The sequence below is a fragment of the Pongo abelii genome, chromosome 23, assembly GCF_028885655.2.
Source record: "Pongo abelii isolate AG06213 chromosome 23, NHGRI_mPonAbe1-v2.0_pri, whole genome shotgun sequence".
In the NCBI taxonomy this organism is placed as follows: domain Eukaryota; kingdom Metazoa; phylum Chordata; class Mammalia; order Primates; family Hominidae; genus Pongo; species Pongo abelii.
The window spans coordinates 31,065,279-31,085,833 of record NC_085929.1 but is presented as its reverse complement, the minus strand read 5'-3'; the positions used below and the strand labels follow the sequence as shown (position 1 = coordinate 31,085,833).

The window sequence follows — 20,555 nt, the reverse complement described above, 5'->3', positions numbered from 1 at the left end:
CCATGCTTCCAGGGTACATGTGCAATGTCTGTTATAGACCATGTCAGAGAGCCATCCTGTGGGTCCCAGAAACCCAACTCAAATGGCCTCAGACAAGGAGGGAGTTACCGCCTGGCATAACTGGGAATCTGGACGTGGGGCACCTAGGGTCACACGATCCCAGAGCCCTGCTTCCATTCCTGTGGGTTTCTCCCTGCCCTTTCCTCCAGTTGGCTGGATTTACTCATGGGAAGCCTTATCAGACCAAAATCCAAGGGGACAGAGAGGCCTTCTCCATCCAGGCAGAGGGGCCCATCCCTGAGGACCAGGACCAGGGCCGGGGCCTGTCTGCCTTCCCTGGGGCACAGAGAAGGGAGGGAGTGGTGAAGCCCTCAGGCCTAGGACAGGCAGCTGACCACCACCCTCCCCTCCCCACCATCCAGGCCAGGGACAATCTAAGAACCAACTAGCAATCCAGCAAGGGGACACATTCAGCAGAACCCTGGAAGGTGCCCCAGGAACCAGGCCCAAGGCCTCTGATGTCAGGGCTCACAGAAACCCAGGGGTCTACCCACCTGTGCAAGCAGTGTGACAAAGACTCTCTCCTTGAAAAAACTTGAGCCAGGCCCCTCTAAGCCTTCTCAACTAGGCTTTGACCTTGAGCTTCAGTGCCCAGCTTAATTGCATCTGCACTGCACAGTTTTAGCAAGATTCCTGCTAAGTGGGTTTAGCCATAGTCACCTACCCTCAACATCTGATCACCTTCCCTATCTGATCAAATTCCCAATCCCCCAGGTGACATCTGATCACCCTGGCCTGCCTTCTGAGGAATCCCCACTTGCCCATGCTATATTCGCATGGAGCCCAGTCTCATACCGAGGCCTCTTCTCCACTGCAGTAGTTCCTGATGAAATCTGTTTTGACCCTTTTGCTACTGTCCAGTTCTAGTTTTCTTTTTTCTTTTTTTTTGAGACAGAGTCCTGCTCTGTCACCCAGGCTGGAGTGCAGTGGCGCAATCTCGACTCACTGCAACCTCCGCCTCCCAGGTTCAAGCAATTCTCCCGCCTCAGCTTTCCAAGTCGCTGGGATTACAGGTACCCATGGCCACACCCAGCTACTTTTTTTGTATTTTTAGTAGAGACAGAGTTTTGCCATGTTGGCCAGGCTGGTCTTGAACTCCTGGCCTCAGGTGATCCACCTGCTTCAGCTTCCCAAAGTGCTGGGATCACAGGCGTGAGCCACCACGCCCAGCCCGAGCTCTGATTTTCTATAACAAGTTGGGAAGGTGCTTGGTGGGACGGTTCAGCCCACAGCAGAGAAGTCTATTCAGAATCTCTTCCTTCTTGCAGGTCACAACTGAGCTGCCCTCCTGAGAACAGAGAGAGCTTCCAGGCAGGGGGCCCTACTGTGTGCCCAGCAGGTGCCTAGGGCCACCATTTAAGAGGGTGCTCACTCTCAGGTGCTGACCCTGTACTCACACAGGTGCCTGCTCCCCTCACTCTGGTCCTGGGCAGGCCCAGCACCTCTGCATCTGTCTTATGGCCTCCAACCGAACAGGCCTGTAATGAGTGATGGCTGTCGCTTCCTTTCTGCCACCTGGGTATCTCACAATTTTTTTTTAGCCAATTCTGACCCCAAATCATATGAAGAAGGGGACTGTGGGAAACTTAGTTCTAGTTTAGCCAGGTGGACACACAGGGCAAAACCACTCCAGCCCACCTTTGTCATTGTGGCATTTCTGCACACTTCCTCTAACCAGATTAACCTCCAAATAAAGCCACTAGCAACATCATGCTTCTGCCGAACATGATGAAACCAGGCTCATATAACCCGAACAAGCTAACCCTCCCACAAAAGGACTCAGGTCTATAGAGCACTTCATCCATCTTCAGGTCATGTTTATTACTCTCCCAGCTGATACACACACACACACACACACACCCCCACCCCCACACCCCCCCCACACCTTTGATATTCTATAACTTAGATATCAAAATAGGTTACCAGCCAGGTGAGGTGGCTCATGCCTATAATCCCAGCACTTTGGGAGGCCAAGGTGGGCAGATCTCTTGAGCCCAGGAGTTCAAGACCAGCCTGGGCAACATGGTGAAACTTTGTCTCTACAAAAAATACAAAAATTAACCAGGCGTGGTGGCCTGAACCTGTAGCCCCAGCTACTTGGGAGGCTGAGGTGGAAGAATCACCTGAGCCCAGGAGCTCGAGGCTGCAGTGAGCTATGATGGTGCCACTGCACTCCAGCTTGGGCGACAGAGCAACACTGTCTCATTAAAAAAACCCAAAAAACATACGTATGTATGTATGTACATATATATGTGTATGTGTGTGTGTATATATAAAATAAAAAATATGTAAATGTTCATATATAATAAAAAATTTAAAACTAGGTCACTTATTAACATAAGAATGTATTAATCACAGGGAAATGAGGAGAAAGTGTTACTAGTGTTACGACAAATGCAAATACAGTCATATCAAAACAAAGAAGAAACATTTTCATTCTGAGAGTCCTCCTTTCTGTCACTCTCACGTGGCCGCAGCTGGTGCTGACTGTTTCCACTACCCATTGTGTATTCTCTGTGCCCTCAGCAGATACCTTGGTGTCACCTGTTTGGCGGGGTGACTCAAACCTTTATTCCTGAAGGTCTGGGCCATTCACGCTCCTGCCTGAATTACGTGGCTGTAGTTTGCAGTAACTGTTACCAGAGGACATGAAGGGACCCCGAGGCTCTCAGTGTTCCAGACATACCCTCCCTTCATCCCTCTCTGTGTAGCAGTGCCCCAATACCCTGATAGTTTGGCTCGATCCCCCGATGTCTATTGTTCTCTGGCATAAGGAGCCCAGAGTGGCCGGGGGGGCAGCCTCTTGTGGAATTGGTCGAAGGTTTCCTCTCTTGGGAATTAAAGCCTGTAAAGCAGCAGAGCCCATAGCTGTGTGGACGGGAAGCACCTTCTGTTTGTTGACTTCCAGAGCCATGAATCCTGGCTAGGGGTGAGGTGATGCCACATAATGGCTTTCTGGTTGCATTTTAGTGATTGATTTCTAGCATCGTTGCATTGTACTACAAAAGCATAACCTGTATTTCAGCCCTTTGATTTTTTTTTTTTTTTTTGAGACGGAGTGTTGCTCACCCACCCTGGCTGAAGTGCAGTGGTGTGGTCTCAGCTCACTGTAACCTCTACCTCTTGGGTTCAAGCAATTCTCCTGCCTCAGCCTCACAAGTAGCTGGGATTATAGGCATGCAACACCACACCCGGCTAATTTTTGTACTTTTAGTAGAGATGGGGTTTTGCCGTGTTGCCCAGGCTGGTCTCGAACTCCTGAGCTCAAAGTGATCTGCATGCCTTGGTCTCCCAAACTGCTGGGATTACAGGTGTGAGCCACTGCACCCAGCCAGCCCTTTGATATTTGGGGACACATTCTTTTTTTGTTTTGAGATGGAGTCTTGTTCTGTCACCCAGGCTGGAGTGCAGTGGCACAATCTCAGCTCACTGCAACCTCTGCCTCCCATGTTCAAGTGATTCTCCCGCCTCAGCCTCCCAAGTAACTGGGATTACAGGTGTGCACCACCACGCTGGGGTATATAGATATAGATATATATATCTAGATATCTATATATCTAGAGATGGGGTTTCACCATGTTGGCCAGGCTGGTCTCGAACTCCTGACCTCAAGGGATCCGCCTGCCCCGCCTCGGCCTCCCAAAGTGCTAGGACTACAGGCGTGAGCCACTGAGCCCAGCAGGGTACATGTTCTTTATAGCCTGGCATATGTGCGCTTTTGTTCCATATCTTCTTGAAAACAATATGTCCTGCACTCGGAGCATGCTCTGCTCCGTGGATGGCATAAGGCTGTCTACTGTCTTCCTCAAACCTTCTCTAGCCTTTCTCACTCATGGCCCACTTATTCCACTAATTACAGAGATGTGTAAGAATCTGGGAGCAACTCTACATCTATAGGCATCCCACAGCTGGAACGGGGCTCCCCTTGACAGGTCTGGCCTTCAGGCCTGCAGAATGGTTGAGGCAAAAGGAAGAAAAAGACACTGAGCCCCAAGCAGAGATGTGGGGGTCCTCCTCCCCCAGCTCAGCCTGGGCCAGTCTCACAGCACCCCCTGGTGGCCTCCTGCTGCAGGTCACACACTTACACCCTCAAGGACTGCACTGGAGCTTCAGACAAGGAGAGCACTGTTCCAGGCCCTGTTCTTGCTGGATGGGTCAGGTCTCTTCCTCTCCCTCCCTGTGACTCCCCTTTCTCCACTGACTACAAGGAAATGGGCTCCTGCCAGCCTTCTCATTGTCTGAGAATGTGAAATGACAAGGTCTCCTGTTGAGATCTTGAATTACTCCAAGCGCTTCCCACTTCACTTCTATGAACTGAGCTTCCCTCAACATTTCTGCTGACCCCATCCACGAAACAGGGAAGAAACCCAAGGGCAGGCTGAGCCTCAGCCATTGTGAGGATCTATCTGAGGCCTGGGGGGTCCTGTCAAGAGCTAGGTTGTGGAGCACATGGGCTCAGGGAAAATCATAGCTGGGGTGCTTGCGAAATCATTGTTTTTAGGAAATAACGTAAATACGCCAGGCGTTAAGGCAACATGAAAATATAACAGTGAGAAGCAAGAAGAAAATCGTTATGGTTGGACCCTATTTTCTCCTTTTCCACTAACCAAAGGGCTGGCTCAAACCCCAAATTTGGCCTTCTTCCCTGGTTCAGCTGCACCTGACACCCAGAATACAGCACAGGGCTGGGGAGGGGTGTGGAGGGGGAGCAGGCCCTCTGCTTCCCATGTTAGAGTAGCTAACATGGGAACAGGACTCCCCCAAACCTCCAGCCCAGGCTCCTTCTGTGGCTATGCAAGGGGTGTTTCCCAAGGCACGTCCTTCCCTCCAGCAGAAGGCATGTTCAGGGAACACAGGAACTCAATGGGGCTGGAGCATGGAGGGTCTAGAGACAGGGAGCCAGATCAGGAAGGGCCTGCAGGCTAGCCTTGACATTTTGGTTTACATAGGACTCAATGGGGGTGTTTGAGGAAGGGAATGACCCCATCAGGCTAGCAGGGTAGAAAGCACTCTGGCTGCCAAAATCAGAACAAATACAAGGGCAGGCAAGTCAGGACGCTGTGCACTGGGCCAGCAGAGGGATGGCAGCAGCCTCAGGTAAGGCAGAGTAATCAGAGAGGAGGTGGCATCCAGTGATATCAAGGAGCAAGACTTGCGGGGGCTCTGTGAATTAGAAGGTAGAGGAGGAGTGGGTTTTTTATTCCAGGCTTAAGAGGAGGAAAGGACAAGAAGTAGAGACGGCTGAGAAGCACCATCAGTATGCATAACAGGCAAGAGAAAGTCACTTGTTCACACAGCAAGTGCTACTGGGAGGCCTACTCCACAGCCTCTTCAGGGGCAGAGCCCACCCCTCCAGGGCCCAGTCTGCATAGTGGGAAAGGAAGATGGGCAGAGAGAGGCTGATATTGGGCACCTCTGGCGCAGGCCACTGATAGAAGGGAGAGGCTTCAAGCTTTAAGATAAGACTTCCAGCCAGGTGGCTCACACCTGTAATCCCAGCACTTTGGGAGCCTGAGGCAGGCAGATCACCTGAGGTCAGGAGTTTGAGACCAGCCTGGCCAACATGGTGAAACCCTGTATCTATTAAAAATACACACAGACAAAATTAGCTGGCGTGATGGCACGCACCTGTAATCCCAGCTACTCGGGAGGCTGAGGCAGGAGAATTCCTTGAACCCGGGAGGTGGAGGTTGCAGTGAGCCACGATCGCGTCACTGCACTCCAGCCTGGCAACAGAGCGAGGCTTCATCTCAAAAAAAGAAAAAAAAAGAAATTATTCCTGAAGAAACACAGGTATCAGACTTGTTAGAAAAAGACCTTAAAACAAAACCGTCTTAAATATGCTCAGTTAAGGGAAAACATGGACAAAGAACTAAAGGAAATCAGCAAAATTATACATTAATAAAATGAGAATATCAATATAGAGATATAAAAATAACCTAAACAAAAATTCTAGAGCTGACAAATACAATAACTAAATTGAAAAATTCAGTAGAAGAAGTCAATGGAAGGTTCAAGCAGGTAGAAGAGAGAATGAACAAACTTGAAGAAAGTACATTTGAAATTACCTTGTCTGAGGAGCAAACAGAAAAGAACAAACAGGCTGGGCGCAGTGGCTCATACCTGTAATCCCAGCACTCTGGGAGTGCTGAGGCGGGCAGATCACCTGAGGTCAGAAGTTCGAGACCAGCCTGGCCAACATGGTGAAATCCCTTCTCTACTAAAAATACAAAAATTAGGCCAGGCACAGTGGCTCACACCTGTAATCCAGGCACTTTGGGAGGCCGAGGCAGGAGAATCACAAGGTCAAGAGATCGAGACCATCCTGGTGAACATGGTGAAACTCCACCTCTATTAAAAATATAAAAATTAGCTGGGCATGATGTCGCGCGCCTGTAGTCCCAGCCACCCGGGAGGCTGAGGCAGGAGAACTGCTTGAACCTAGGAGGCAGAGGTTGCAGTGAGCCAAGATTGCACCACTGCACTCCAGCTTGGCGACAGAGCGAGACTCCACCTCAAAAAAAAAACAAAACAAAAACAGAAACAAAAAAATTAGCTGGGCGTGGTGGCGCATGCCTGTAATCCCAGCTACTCTGGAGGCTGAAGCAGGAGAATCACTTGAACCTGGGAGGCAGAGGTTGCAGTGAGCTGAGATGTTGCCACTGCACTCCAGCCTGGGCGACAGAGCAAGACTCTGTCTCAAAAAAAAAAGAAAAGAGCAAACAAAGGTGAAGGCATCCTAAGGGACTACGGGACACCATGAAGAGGACCAAGATACACATTATGAATTCAGCAAAGGAGAAGATAGAGGAAGGAACAGAGATTATTTGCAAAAATGGCCAAAAACTATCCCAAATTGGAGAAAGACATGAAACTACAAATCAAAGCAGCTCAATGAACTCCAATAGAATTAACCAAAAAAAGATCCACAACAGGACACATTATCATCAAACTGACAAGTGACAAAAAATCTTGAAAGCAGCAGCCAAAAAAAAAAAAAGTTGGCTGGGTGTGGTGGCTCACACTTGTAATCCCAGCACTTTGGGAGATCAAGGGAGGTGGATCACCTGAGATCAGGAGCTCAAGACCAGCCTGGTCAACATGGCAAAACCCCATCTCTACTAAAAATACAAAAAATTAACCAGGTGTTGTGGCAAGTGCCTGTAATCCCAGCTACTCGGGAGGCTGAGGCAGGAGAATTGCTTGAACCTGGGAGACAGAGATAGCAGTAAGCCGAGATCGCACCACTACACTCCAGCATGGGCAACAGAGTGAAACGCCGTCTAAAAAAAAAGGTGCTTGTCATGTACAGGAATTCCTCAATGAGACTGTTAATTGATTTCTCAGCAGAAACTATGGAGTCCAGAAGGGAGTGGGGTGATAGATTTAGCATGCTGGGGGAAAAAAAACCAAACCTGTTAACTGCGAATTCTACACATGTAAAAAAGTGTCCTTTGGTTACTATTAAAAACAAACTAAGATCCCAGAAATAACAAGTGTTGGTGAGGATATGGAGAAATTGGAACCCTTGTGCACTGTTGCTGGCAATTTAAAATGGTGCAGCTACCATGAACAGTGTGGCAATTCCTCAAAAAATTAAAAACAGAATTATTATATGACGTAGCAATTCCGTATCTTTGTATATAGCTGGCCCTCTATATCCAAGGGTTTTGTTGTTGTTGTTGTTGTTTTTTGCCCAGGCTGGAGTGCAGTTGCACGATCTTGGCTCACTGCAACCTCCGCCTGCCGGGTTCAAGAAATTCTTGTGCCTCAGCCTCCCGCATAGCTGGGATTACAGAAAGGCACCACCATGCCAGGCTAATTTGTATTTTCAGTAGAGATGGGGTTTCACCATGTTGTACAGGCTGTCCTGACCTCAGGTGATCCACCCACCTCAGCCTCCCAAAGTGCTGGGATTACAGGCATGAGCCACCGCGCCCGGCCTGTATCCATGGGTTCTGCATGTTGATTCAACCAACTGTACATGGAAATTGTAGTTAGGCCTATGATAGACTGTGTCTGTTCTGAACATGTGCATACTTTTTTTTCTATCATTATTCCCTAAACAATACAGTATAACAACTATTTACACAGCAATTACATTGCACTGGGTATTACAAGTAATCTAGAGATGATTTAAAGTATACAAGAGGATGTGCACAGATTATACGCAAATACTACCTCATTTTAAATCAAGGACTTTGAGTATCTGTGGATTATGGTATCCTCAGTGTGTCCTAGAACCAATCCCCTGTAGATACTAAGGGATGACTGTATACATAAAATAATTGAAAGCAGGGTCTTGAAAAGATATTTATACACCCATGTTCACAGCAGTCTTATTCATGGTAGCAAAAACATGGAAACAGGCTGGGCGCAGTGGCTCACACCAGTCATCCCAGCACTCTGGGACGCCGAGGCGGGTGGATCACTTGAGGTCAGGAATTCAAGACCAGCCTGGCCAACATGGTGAAACTCTGTCTCTACCAAAAAAAAAAAAAAAAAAAAAAAAAAAATCAACAAAAATTAGCCCAGCATGGTGGTGCATGCCTGCGTAATCCCAGCTACTCGGGAAGCTGAAGCAGAAGAATCACTTGAACCCAGGAGGTGGAGGTTGCAGTGAGCGGAGATCGCACCACTGCACTCCAGCCTGGGCAACAGAGTGAGAATCTGTCTCCAAAAAAAACCACACACACACACACACACACACACACACACATACTCACACAATAAGGAAACAATCAGTGTTCATCGATGAATAAATGGATAAGCCAAATGTGGCATATACATACAATGGAATACTATTCAGCCTTAACAAGCAAAAAAAAGTTCAGATGCTACAATATGGATGACCCTTAGGGATATTATGCTAGATGCAATAAGCCAGTTACACACAAAAAATACTGTATGATTCCACTTATACAAGGTACTTAGCATAGTCAAAATCAAAGAGACAGAAAGTAAAATGGTGGTCTCCAGGGGAGGGGTGGAGAGGGGATTGGAAGTTATTGTTTAATAGGTATCTATTTTTTGTTTTATGAGATGAAGGGTTATGCAGATAGATGGTAGTGATGGTTTACAACATTTTAAATATCTTTAATATCACTGGGCTGTACACTTGAAAACAGTTAAGGCTGGGTGAGGTGGCTCACGCCTGTGATCCCAGTACTTTGGGAGGCCAAGGTGGGAGGATCACTTGAACCCAGAAGTTCCAGACCAGCCTGAGAAACATGGTCAGACTTCATCTCTACAAAAATAAAAAAGTTAGCTGGTTATGGTGGCATGTGCCTGTAGTCTCAGCTACTCAGGAGGCTGAAGCGGGAGAAGCCCTTGAACCCGGGAGGCAGGGGTTGCAGTGAGCCGAGATCATGCCACTGCACTCCAGCCTGGATGACAGATCGAAGCTCCATCTCAACAACAACAAAAAGGTTTGGCTCCTATCCTGCCTTCTCTGGAAAGCCATTCCTCATCGTCTTACAAAGTACTCTAACCTGGTGATACATTGCAGGAGTTTGTTGGTTGTTATAAGCTATACATGGCCTTGTGATGTTTCTGTGATTCTCGCCTTACCCTGTTATGTAAATCCAGGAGTCACTCTTGATTCCAATTCCATCCAATCCATTTACTTCAGTTTTATGCTCATGCAGGATTTCCTGGGAAAAAAATTAGAGGATTTGGTTTTGAGATAATCTTAATTTTTAAATTTTACGATAAGACACAGATACCAAAAAAAAAAAAAAAAAAAAACCCACACAAAACATGAGAACTGGCTGGGCCGTGGTGGCTCACACCTGAATCTGTCTCTACTAAAAATACAAAAATTAGCTGGGCTTGGTGGCAGGTGCCTGTAATCCCAGCTACTTGGGAGGCTAAGGCAGGAGAATCACTTGAACCCGGGAGGTGGAGGTTGCAGTGAGCCGAGACAGCACCACTGCACTCCAGCCTGGGCAACAGAGCAAGACTCCATCCCAAAAAACCAAAAACCAAAACAAACAAAAAAACCCATGAACTATAAGGAGATAATTATTATTATTACTGTTATCATTACTATTATTATTTTCTAGAGATAGGGTCTCACTCTGTTGCCTCCAGCTGGAGTGCAGTGGCACAATCATAGCTCATTTGCAGTCTTGAACTCCTGGACTCCTGTCAGTGTTAGGATTACAGGCATGAGCCCCTGCACCCGACCTAAGGAGAAAATTATAAATAAAATGTGTTAATTATAATTCATAGCTTTATGAATTATAAGGAGAGCTTATAATCGTAACTACCACTCAAGGTCAAGAAGTAGACTGGCTGTGGTGGCCTATACCTAGAATCCCAGCACTTTGGGAGGCTGAGGTGGGAGGATTGCTTGAGGCCAGGAGTTCGAGACCAGCCTGAGCAACATAGCAAGACACAGACACTACCTCTACAAAAAAAAAATCCCAACAATTATCTGGGTATGGTGGCATGCAGCTGTGGTTCCAGCTACTTAGGAGGTTGAGGTGGGAGGATCGCTTGAGCCCAGGAGTTTGAGGCTGCAGTGAGCTATGATGGCGCCACTGCATTCCAGTCTGGGCAACAGAGCATGACTGTATCTTCCAAAAAGAAAATGAAAAGAACTGTTTTCCAGCCACTACAGAAACTTCCCTTTTGTCCTGTCTCAAATACAATGACCTTCCTCCTGCTTAAAGTACCCACAATTCTGACTTCGCAGAAACCACTTACTTGGCTTTCTTTAGTTTTATTACTATCCCTGACCATGATAGTTTTCTCCTGCACTTCTGTTGACTTTCACATGTCTTTTAAGACTCTTTGGCTGGGCACAGTGGCTTACGCCTGTAATCCCAGAACTTTGGGAGGCTGAGGCAGGCGGATCACTCCTGACTTGAGGTCAGGAGTTCGAGACCAGCCTAGCCAATATGGTGAAACCCCCGTGTCTACAAAAATACAAAAATTAGCTGAGCAGGTGCCTGTAATCCCAGCTACCCAGGAGGCTGGGACGGGACAATTGCTTGAACCTGGGAGGTGGAGGCTGCAGTGAGCCAAGATTGGGCCATTGCCCTGCAGCCTTCGCGACAAAGCCAGACTCCATCTCAAAAAAAAAAAAAAAAAAAGACTTTTCATCTAGAGGATCACCCTCAATTCCTTTCTTTTTACTTTATTTTATTTTACTATTTTTTGTAGACAGGATCTTGCTATGTTGCCCAGGCTGGTCTTGAACCCCTGGCCTCAAGCGATCCTTCTGCTTCAGCCTCACCCCTTTTTATTCTTACAGTTTCATGATGAAGAACCCAAAAAGTTTGACCTGTAGAATTCTGCACAGTCCTGGATTTTGCTGATGGCTTACTTTCAGTGCAGTTCAACTTGTTCTCTGTCTTCTGTTTTTCCAGCAATTTAGCAACTGGATCTGTAAGCTCGGACAGATTCACATTTGATCCCTTTGGCAACACTATAGGTCATATTGTGACCTTTTCTCAGGAGGGATATAATGCATCTTTGTGACTTACACTGCAAGATAAAGTTTGTATAGGGCAGGCAAGATGAATGTTTAGATTCTTTCCCATTTTTTGCCTATTTTCAAGGTAATGAATTGGCTTTTTTTTTTGAGACAGGGTCTTACTCTTGCTGCCCAGGCTGGAGTGCAGTGTTGCAATCACAGCTCACTGCAGCCTCAACTTCCCTGACCCAGCTGATCCTCCTGAGTAGCTGGGACTACAGGCATGCACCACCACGCCTGGCTAACTTTTTGTATTTTTAGTAGAGACAGGGTTTTGCCATGCTGCCCAGGCTGATCTCCAACTCGGAAAAACAAAACAAAACAAAACTTAAAGCTTAGCCTGGCATGGCAGCACACGTCTGTGGTCCCAGCTATTTGGGAGGCTGAGTGGGGAGGATCGCTTAAGCCCAGGAGGTCAAGGCAGCAACGAGCCATGATTGCACCACTGCACTCCAGCCTGGGCAACAGAGTGAGACCCTGACTCCGAAAAAAAAAATAATGAAAGAAATGTTGCGAATGGAAATGACAAGTGGTGGCAGGAATTGGGCACTCTATGAGACAATAAACATCCTGGATTGGAGAGTCAGGGACAGCCTCTTAGAAGAAACAGGCTTTATGCCGAGTTGAGTTAACCAGGAGGGATGAAGGGAAGAGGCTCCCAACAGAGGGACCAGTCCGTGCACAGAGCTCCCAGAACCTGCCAAGGCCTCCGCAGTCCAGATAGTTTTCTTTTTTTTTGAGAGACAGAGTCTCACTCTGTAGCCCAGGCTGGAGTGCAGTGGCGTTCTTGGCTCACTGCAACCTCTGTCTCCCGGGTTCAAGTGATTCTCCTGCCTCAGCCTCCCGAGTAGCCGGAATTACAGGCGTCCGCCACCTCGCCCAGCTAATTTTTGTATTTTTAGTAGAGACAGGGTTTCACTATCTGTTGACCAGGCTGGTCTCGAACACCTGACACCTCAGGTGATCCACCCATCACGGCCTCCCAGTGCTGGGATTACAGGCGTGAGCCACCGCACCTGACCTAGACTGTTGTTGAAGCCTGTTTTCCTCTTCTCTTTCCTCAGTTCATTTCTTTTCTTTTACACCCTCCCCAGATCATTGCTCTGCCCATCCAAAGGCTGTGGCTGGCACAGAACGGAACAGAACCCCCTAGCCTCAAGTTCCAAACCCACATTCTCCAACAGCCAGCTCTCAGATGGGAAGCTTCAAAGCCTTGGGACAGCCTGGCTGAGGCTCTCCAGCCTGGGCGCTGCCTCCAATTCCTGCCCCGGAAAACAGGCATCTCCTCTGGCCACCTCCCAAAGAAGCCTGTCTGGAAGCCTCAGGCACCTGCTCCTGGAAGCCTGTACTCTTCACCTTTGCAACAAAGGGCCTGTCCACCCAGTCCTGCTGAGCACACCCCTATTTTCCCGAGCTCTGAATTGTCCTTTGCCCACGCTGGGACGACATCTCAGAGCCTTCTGCCTGCTGCAGACTTGGCTCAACCCAAAGCACTCCATGAAATTGGGGTGTGGCATCTGCCTCAAGGAGCATTTCTACAACCTCTGCTGCCTCTACTGCAAATGAAAACTCCACCTCTGGATGCCGAATTAGAACTGCACGATTGTAAGGAAAAAAAGGGGGGTGGGCGTGGTGGCTCATACCTGTAATCCTAGCACTTTGGGAGGCTGAGGCAGGCAGGTCACTTGAGGCCAGGAGTTCGAGGTCAGCCTGGTCAACATGGTGAAACCCCGTCCCTACTAAAAATACAAAAAATTAGCCGGGCACAGTGGCTCACACCTGTAATCCCAGCACTCTGGGAGGCCCACACAGCCAGATCACCTGAGGTCAGGAGTCTAAAACCAGCCTGGCCACCACGGTGAAACCCTGTCTCTACTAAAAAATGCAAAAGTTGGCCAGGCACCGTGGCTCACGCCTGTAATTCCAGCACTTTGGGAGACCGAGGCAGGTGGATCACAAGGTCAAGAGATGGGGCCAATCATGGCCAACATGGTGAAACCTCGTCTCTACTACAAATACAAAAATTAGCCAGATGTGGTGGCACGCACCTGTAGTCCCAGCTACTGGGGAGGCCGAGGCAGGGGAATTGCTTGAACCTGGGAGGTGAAGGTTGCAGTGAGCCGAGATCGTGCCACTGAACTTCAGCCTGAGCGACAGAGTGAGACGTCATCTCAAAAAAAAAAAGTAAAAGTTAGCTGGGCGTGGTGGTGGCACACATCTTAATCTCAGCTACTTGGGAGGCTGAGGCAGAAACATCACCTGAGCCTGGGAAGTCGAGGCTGCAGTGAACTGAGATCATGCCACTGTACTCCAGCCTGGGTAACAGGAGTGAGACCCCATTTCAAAAAAAAAAAAAAACAGGCCGAGCACAGTGGCTCATGCATGCCTGTAATCCCAGCTACTCAGGAGGCTGAAGCAGAAGAATCACTTGAACCCAGGAGGCCGAGGCTGTAGTGAGATAGCGCTACCGCACTCCAGCCTTGGCAACACAGTGAAACTCCATCTCAAAAAGACAGAAAAAGAAAACCACAATTTGGGTGGGTAGATATTTGGTTCCGTGAACTGTCCGGGTATGGACAGCCCTCCCATTGGGTTGGATGGGATGTTGATCTCAGATAGCACAAGCCCATCCCAGTGTGCCACCTGCCAGGGTCTCCTTCCTGATCCAGCCCAGGGCAGGCAGAGGGCACTCACTTGATGTAATAGCTGGCAGATTCCAGGTAGGATGCAGGCTCGTTGGCCACAGACCACATCACCACGGCGGGGTGATTCTTGTCTCTGCGCACTGGTTCCTCCATCACCCACAGGTAGTGATGCATAGACACGTTGTTGAACAGCTGTCAGCGGGCCAGGAGGGAAGGGACAGAGGGTCACGGTGTGGCCCGTGGGCTGGCCAGGTAGAGCAGGTGCGTGGCAGGGACTCACGGCAGCACCAGGCCCACAGCGGGACACTCACCGATGACCACAATCCCATACTGGTCACACATCTGCAGCATCTCCTCCGCGTAGGGATAGTGGCTGGCGCGGAAGGTGTTGGCACCAAGCCAGCGAAGCAGGTTGAAGTCGTTCACCAGCAGCAGACAGTCGAAGTCCTTCCCTCGGATCTAGGGGACAGCAGAGCCGAGTGACACCTGTCCCTGTCGAAGCTGCACTTCCTCCGAGAGCCAGGACCCTGGAGAGCCACCCCATGAGCCCCCCTCTCCAGCCCAACCACCGGCTCCACTGGGGGGACGTTTGGAGCCATTTGCCTCATTGCCCTGAGCTGCCCTCAACTGCGGGACACAGGGAAGGTGAAAGTGGAAGGTGACCAGAAGCAGCCCCCACGAGGACCCAGGAGCCCCAACGCATGGCCGCATCCTCATGCTTGTTGATGCCGTGGAAATATAAAGGTTTCCCACTGATGAGGAACTGGCTCTCGGTGACAGCCACAGTGCAGATCCCCATACGGTGTGTAGAAGTCAGAAAAAGGCCCCAGTGACATCTGTGCAGTCAGCCTCACCTACAACAGCTGAAGCGCCAGGTGTGAGCACCTCAACAGCCTGAGCCCCATCTGGCCTGCCCTACCCTACAGCAGGAAGATCCCTCATGCACCCCAGCAGCCGCCTCTGGGCCTGCAGAGAAGCAGCAATCAGAGGCTCTGCCCTTCCCTGGCTGACCCTGGGACCTGCCCTTCAAAATCGGGCCTTCTCCTTGACCAGACGAGATGGCGCATGCCTGGAATCCCCACGCTTTGGGAGGCTAAAGCAGGAGGATCACTTGAGTCCAGGAGTTCAAGACCAGCCTGCGCAACAGAGTGAGACCCCAACTCTGTAAAAAAGGTTTTTGTTTTTTTTTTTGAGACAGTCTCACTGTGTCGCCCAGGATGGAGTGCAGTGGCATGATCTCAACTCACTGCAACCTCTGCCTCCTAGGTTCAAGCAATTATCCTGCCTCAGCCTCCCAAGTAGCTGGGATTATAGGCGTGCACCACCATGCCCAGCAAATGTTCATATTTTAGTAGAAATGGGGTTTCAGTACGTTGGCCAGGCTGGTCTCGAACTCCTGCGGCCTCAAGTGATCCTCCCGCCTCAGCCTCCCAAAGTCCTGGGATTACAGGCGTGAGCCACCGGCACGTGCCCGGCCTACAAAAAATTTTTTTTAATTAGCCAGGCATGATGGCACGTGCCTGCAGTCCCAGCTACTCAGGAGACCAAGGTAGGAAGATTGCTACAGCCTGGGAGCTCAAGGCTGCAGTGAGCTGTGATCAGGCCATTGCACTACAGCCTGAATGACAGAGTGAGATCATCTCAAAAAAAAAAGAAAAAAAAAAGTCTGAGTCTCCCACCAAGGGTGGGAAACATCAGAAAGCTCAGAGGACCACACCTGCCCATTTACTTGTCCTGGGCTCCTGCTGAAGCCAGGGCTACCAGATGGGGGCAAAAGACCTCCCTTAAGCAAGTCCCAAACCACCATTACCTCCTACGAGTACAGGTAGGCGGGGCGTTCGTGCATCAGGTACGGCCACCAGAGGTTGGCACCCAGCACCTTCAGCTGGCCCTGGGTCCCGGCCCTGTTGTCCACGACTTTGTTTTCTGCATCCAAAAGACGCACTTCCAACTCGAACTGGTTGCTGCACTTGACGGAGATCTAGTAATTCACCAGCCCTGCAGGAGGCAAGAGAGACCAGGGCTTAGGGAGGGACACGACCCAGGTCACACAAATGGGAACGCCCCACAGCGACCAGTCCCAGGCAGCGATTTGCTTCTGTTGCTTTTTAAAAATGTTTTGAGACAGAGTCTTGCTCTGTCGCCCAGGCTGGAGTGCAGTGGCGCGATCTCAGCTCACTGCAACTCCGCCTCCCAGGTTCACGCCATTCTCCTGCCTCAGCCTCCGAAGTAGCTGGGACTACAGGCGCCCGCCAACACGCCCGGCTAATTTTTTTGTATTTTCAGTAGAGATGGGGTTTCACCGTGTTAGCCAGGATGGTCTCGATCTCCTGATCCTCGTGATCCGACTGCCTCGGCCTCCTAAAGTGCTGGGATTACAGGCATGAGTTACTGTGCCCGGCATTTTTTTTTTTTTTTTGAGACGGAGTCTTGCTCTGTCACCCCAGGCTGGAGTGTAGTGCCGCGATCTTGGCTCACTGCAACCTTGGTTCAGGTGATTCTCCTGCCTCAGCCTCCCAAGTACCTGCGATTATAGGTGTGTACCACAACGCCTAGCGAATTTTTCTATTTTTAGTAAAGACAGGGTTTTGCCATGTTGGCCAGGCTGGTCTCGAACTCCTAATCTCAGGTGATCCACCCGCCTCAGCCTCCCAAAGCGCTGGGATTACACGAGCCACCATGCCCGGTGCGTTTTTTTTAGCCAGGCACAGTGGTCACACTTGTAATCCCAACACTTGGGGAGGCTGAGGTGGGAGGATCGCTTGAGCCCAGGAGTTCAAGACCAGCCTGGGTAACATAGGGAAACCACATCTTCCGTAAAAATACCAAAAATTAGCCGGGCGTGGTGGTGTGTGCCTGCAGCCCCAGCTACTTGGGAGGCTGAAGTGGGAGGACTGCTTGAGCCAGCAGTTTGGGGCTGCAATGAGTTACAATCTTGAGGCAGGGTAGGTAGTCAAGGAAGTGACCGTGTCCTTCCGATGCACCAACCACGGTGCTGAGACATGTGATGTGTGAACAAGCATGTACAGCTACAGCCCATGTGCACCCAGAAGATGACCCAGAACATGCTTAGAATAACACCTCTTCCAGCTCCTTAGGAATTCATCATGGAAGACTCCCAGAAAGGGAGTTTCCCCAGTAATAATCAGCACTCTCATCCTTACGATCAGCCTGCCCTGAATTCTCTCTCAGGGTGAATGTATATTTTGCACTTCACTATGTTTTTTGAGATGGGGTCTCGCTCTGTCACCCAGGCTGGAGTGCAGTGTTGCAATCTCAACTCACTGCAACCTCCACCTCCAGGGTTCAAGCAATTCTCTCATCTGGTTTGAACTCCTGAGCTCAAGTGATCTACCCGCCTTGGCCTCCCAAAGTGCTGGGATTACAGGCATGAGCCACTGCGCTCGGGTTATTCTGCACTTAACTTCCAAAATACTTTTTCCTTTGCATTAAATTGCTCTATGCTGCATCACTTTTGATGTGTGATTCTTGTTTAAAATCTTTTTTTGGCCGGGCACGGTAGCTCACGCCTGTAATCCCAACACTTTGGGAGGCTGAGGCGGGTGGATCACGAGGTCAGGAGATTGAGACCATCCTGGCTAACACGGTGAAGCCCCATCTCTACTAAAAATACAAAAAAAAAAAATTATCCGGGCACGGTGGTGGGCACTTGTAGTCCCAGCTACTCGGGAGGCTGGAGCAGGAGAATGGTGTGAACCCAGGAGGTGGAACTTGCGGTGAGCCGAGATCACGCCACTGCACTCCAGCCTGGGTGACAAAGCGAGACTCTGTCTCAAAAAAAAAAAAAAAAAATTATTTTTTATTTATTTTAATTATTTACTCTTTTTAAGACAGGGTCTCACTATGTTGCCCAGGCTGGTCTCGAACTTTTGAGCTCAAGCAATCTGCCCACCTTGGCCTCCCAAAGTGCTTGGATGACAGGCATTAGCCACCACACCCAGCCTAAATTCTCTGAAACTTACAACTGCCGCCCCACAACAGCTGTCAATCATCTCGCCACTGCCCTTCAGCCTGGGCGACATTGCAAGGCCTCATCTCAGAAAAAGATGTATTTTAAAAAAAAAAAAACTTAAAAAATTTTTTTTTTCTTAAAGACAGGGTATCCTAGCCATGTGCGGTGGCTCACACCTGTAATCCTTGCACTTTGGGAGGCCGAGGCGGGTGGATCACCTGAGGTCAGGAGTTCAAGACCAACCAGGCCAACATGGCGAAATCCCCGTCTCTACTAAAAAAATACAAAACTTAGCTGGGCATTGTCGCAGATGCCTGTAATCCCAGCTACTCCGGAGGCTGAGGCAGGAGAATCACTTGAACCCGAAGGTTGTAGTAAGCGTAGATCGCACCACTGCCCTCCAGCCTGGGCTAGAGTGACTCCAGCTCAAAAAAAAAAAAAAGGGTCTCCCCCTGTTGCCCAGACAAGAGTGCAGTGGCACGGTCACAGCTCACTGCACCGTTGACCTCCCTAGCTCAAGTGATTCTCCTGCCTCAGCAGCTGGGACTACCCGCACGCATCCCCATACCTGGTTAATTTTTTAAATTTTTTGTGGTGATGGTCTCGCTATGTTGCCCAGGCTGGTCTTGAACTCCTGGCCTGAAGTGATCCTCCTACCAGGTCCTCCTTACAAAGAGCTGAGATGACAGGCGTGAGCCACCGCACCCGGCCAAGTTTTTGTTTTTTTTAGCCAGGCGTGGTGGCCCCAGCTAACTTGCAAGGCTGGGGCAGGAATATCGCTTGGGCTCAAAAATTAGGATTGGGCCACTCCGCTCCAACCTGGGTGGCAGGGCCAAACCCAGGCTCAAAAAATTTTTTTAAATTAAAAATAGACATTAAAAAGAACACTGCCAGAATCAGCCTTCGCCTTGGGAGGGGGTTCCGCAGGAGCGCTTCCTCCTCCTCCCTCCTCCGCCCCGGCCCTTCCGGGTCCCCCCGGTCCCCCAATCCCCCAAACCCCGTGCCCACAAGCCCGTTGACTTTTAACCTCCTCCGAGCCCCCAGCTCCGGGGCGCCCAGGGAAAGGAGCCTGCGGGGGGCCGGGGCTCCCCGACTCCCACCGCCGGGCTTCTGGGCGCCTCCAGGCCCTGCCCCGAGTCCGCACCTCCCGCAGCGGCCGCTGGTACCACTGCTTCTCGAAGCCCCCGCGTAGTTGTCGGAGAAGTCGGCGAGGAAGCTCCACAGGTCGTTCAGCTTCTTGCGCTCCACGAGGGGCTCTCCCTACAGCGCCAGCGCACAGACACACAACAGCGGCCCGAGCACCGCCCCGGCCGCTGCCGCCCCCCAAGACCATGCTTCCCGATCCCCGGCTTGGCAGCCGTCTGCGGAGCTACTAGGAGCGTGAGAGGATCTCGGGGGCAGGTCGCGTGACACGCCGGCCGTGCGACGCGCCTGAGGTCGTCCGCGCCATCTTTGTGGAGGGCGAGTGCCAGGCCTGGAGGGGCGGGGCGAGGCCGGGCGCTGCCCAGTGTGGCCTGTGGCTGAAACCCCAGGGCTAGGCCTTTGGGTAAGCGGGACCCTCACCCTCAGCCCCAGCCAAGAAGAGCGAGGTCTGTTCCCCACCCCAGCACAGGCTGGACGATCCAGGGCCGCAGGCCAGGACAGAACCCCTGAGATTGGTGGGATCCCCGTTTCTTCATGGGGCACCTCCCCTGCTTTCCCCAGCAGGAATCCGAGCAGGCCCCAGTGGAGCCTCTTCCCTGCCTGTTGGATGGAGCCTCTTGCAGGGATGCATGTCCTTGGGATGCAGCCCTAGCCTTGGCCCTGGGCCTGTGAGGCCCCGACCCTAACCAAGGGGCCAGGAGCTCCCTCTTGGCATTGAAGGCACATGAAGATGCAGGGAGAGAAGACAAGTACAGTGGCTCACGCCTGTAATCCCAGCACTTTGGGAGGCTGAGGTGGGCAGATCACTTGAGGCCAGGAGTTGGAGACCAGCCCGGCCAACATGGCGAAACCCCCTGTCTACTAAAAATACAAAAAGAAAAAAATAGCTGGGAGTGGTAACAGGTATCTGTAATCCCAGCTACTAGGGAGGCTGAAGCTGGAGAATCGCTTGAACCTGGGAGGCAAAGGTTGCAATGTGGCCGGGCGCGGTGGCTCACTCCTGTAATCCCAGAACTTTGGGAGGCAGAGGCGGGTGGATCACGAGGTCAGGAGATCAAGACCATCCTGGCTAACATGGTGAAACCCCGTCTCTACTAAAAATACAAAAAAAAAAAAAAAAATTAGCCAGGCTTGTTGGCGAGCGCCTGTAGTCCTAGCTACTCGGGAGGCTGAGGCAGGAGAATGGCGTGAACCCGGGAGGCAGAGCTTGCAGTGAGCTGAGATCGCGCCACTGCACTCCAGCCTGGGCAAC

General features: G+C 50.5%; 1 protein-coding gene across 1 annotated transcript in view; it reads right to left on the bottom strand.

Annotated features, from left to right (window-relative positions):
- Nucleotides 1-20,354, bottom strand: part of LOC103889716 (immunoglobulin lambda-like polypeptide 1) — a 35,722-nt gene extending 15,368 nt beyond the window's left edge. Inside the window, exons 1-8 of the mRNA XM_063722808.1 lie at nt 19,305-20,354; nt 15,998-16,185; nt 14,499-14,646; nt 14,237-14,379; nt 13,591-13,712; nt 10,139-10,248; nt 9,631-9,713; nt 5,689-5,809 (exon numbers count right to left, since the gene is read on the bottom strand). The gene's annotated coding sequence lies outside the window, so the exon portion shown is untranslated. The remainder of the gene's footprint in view (nt 1-5,688; nt 5,810-9,630; nt 9,714-10,138; nt 10,249-13,590; nt 13,713-14,236; nt 14,380-14,498; nt 14,647-15,997; nt 16,186-19,304) is intronic.
- Nucleotides 20,355-20,555: the final 201 nt, after the last annotated feature.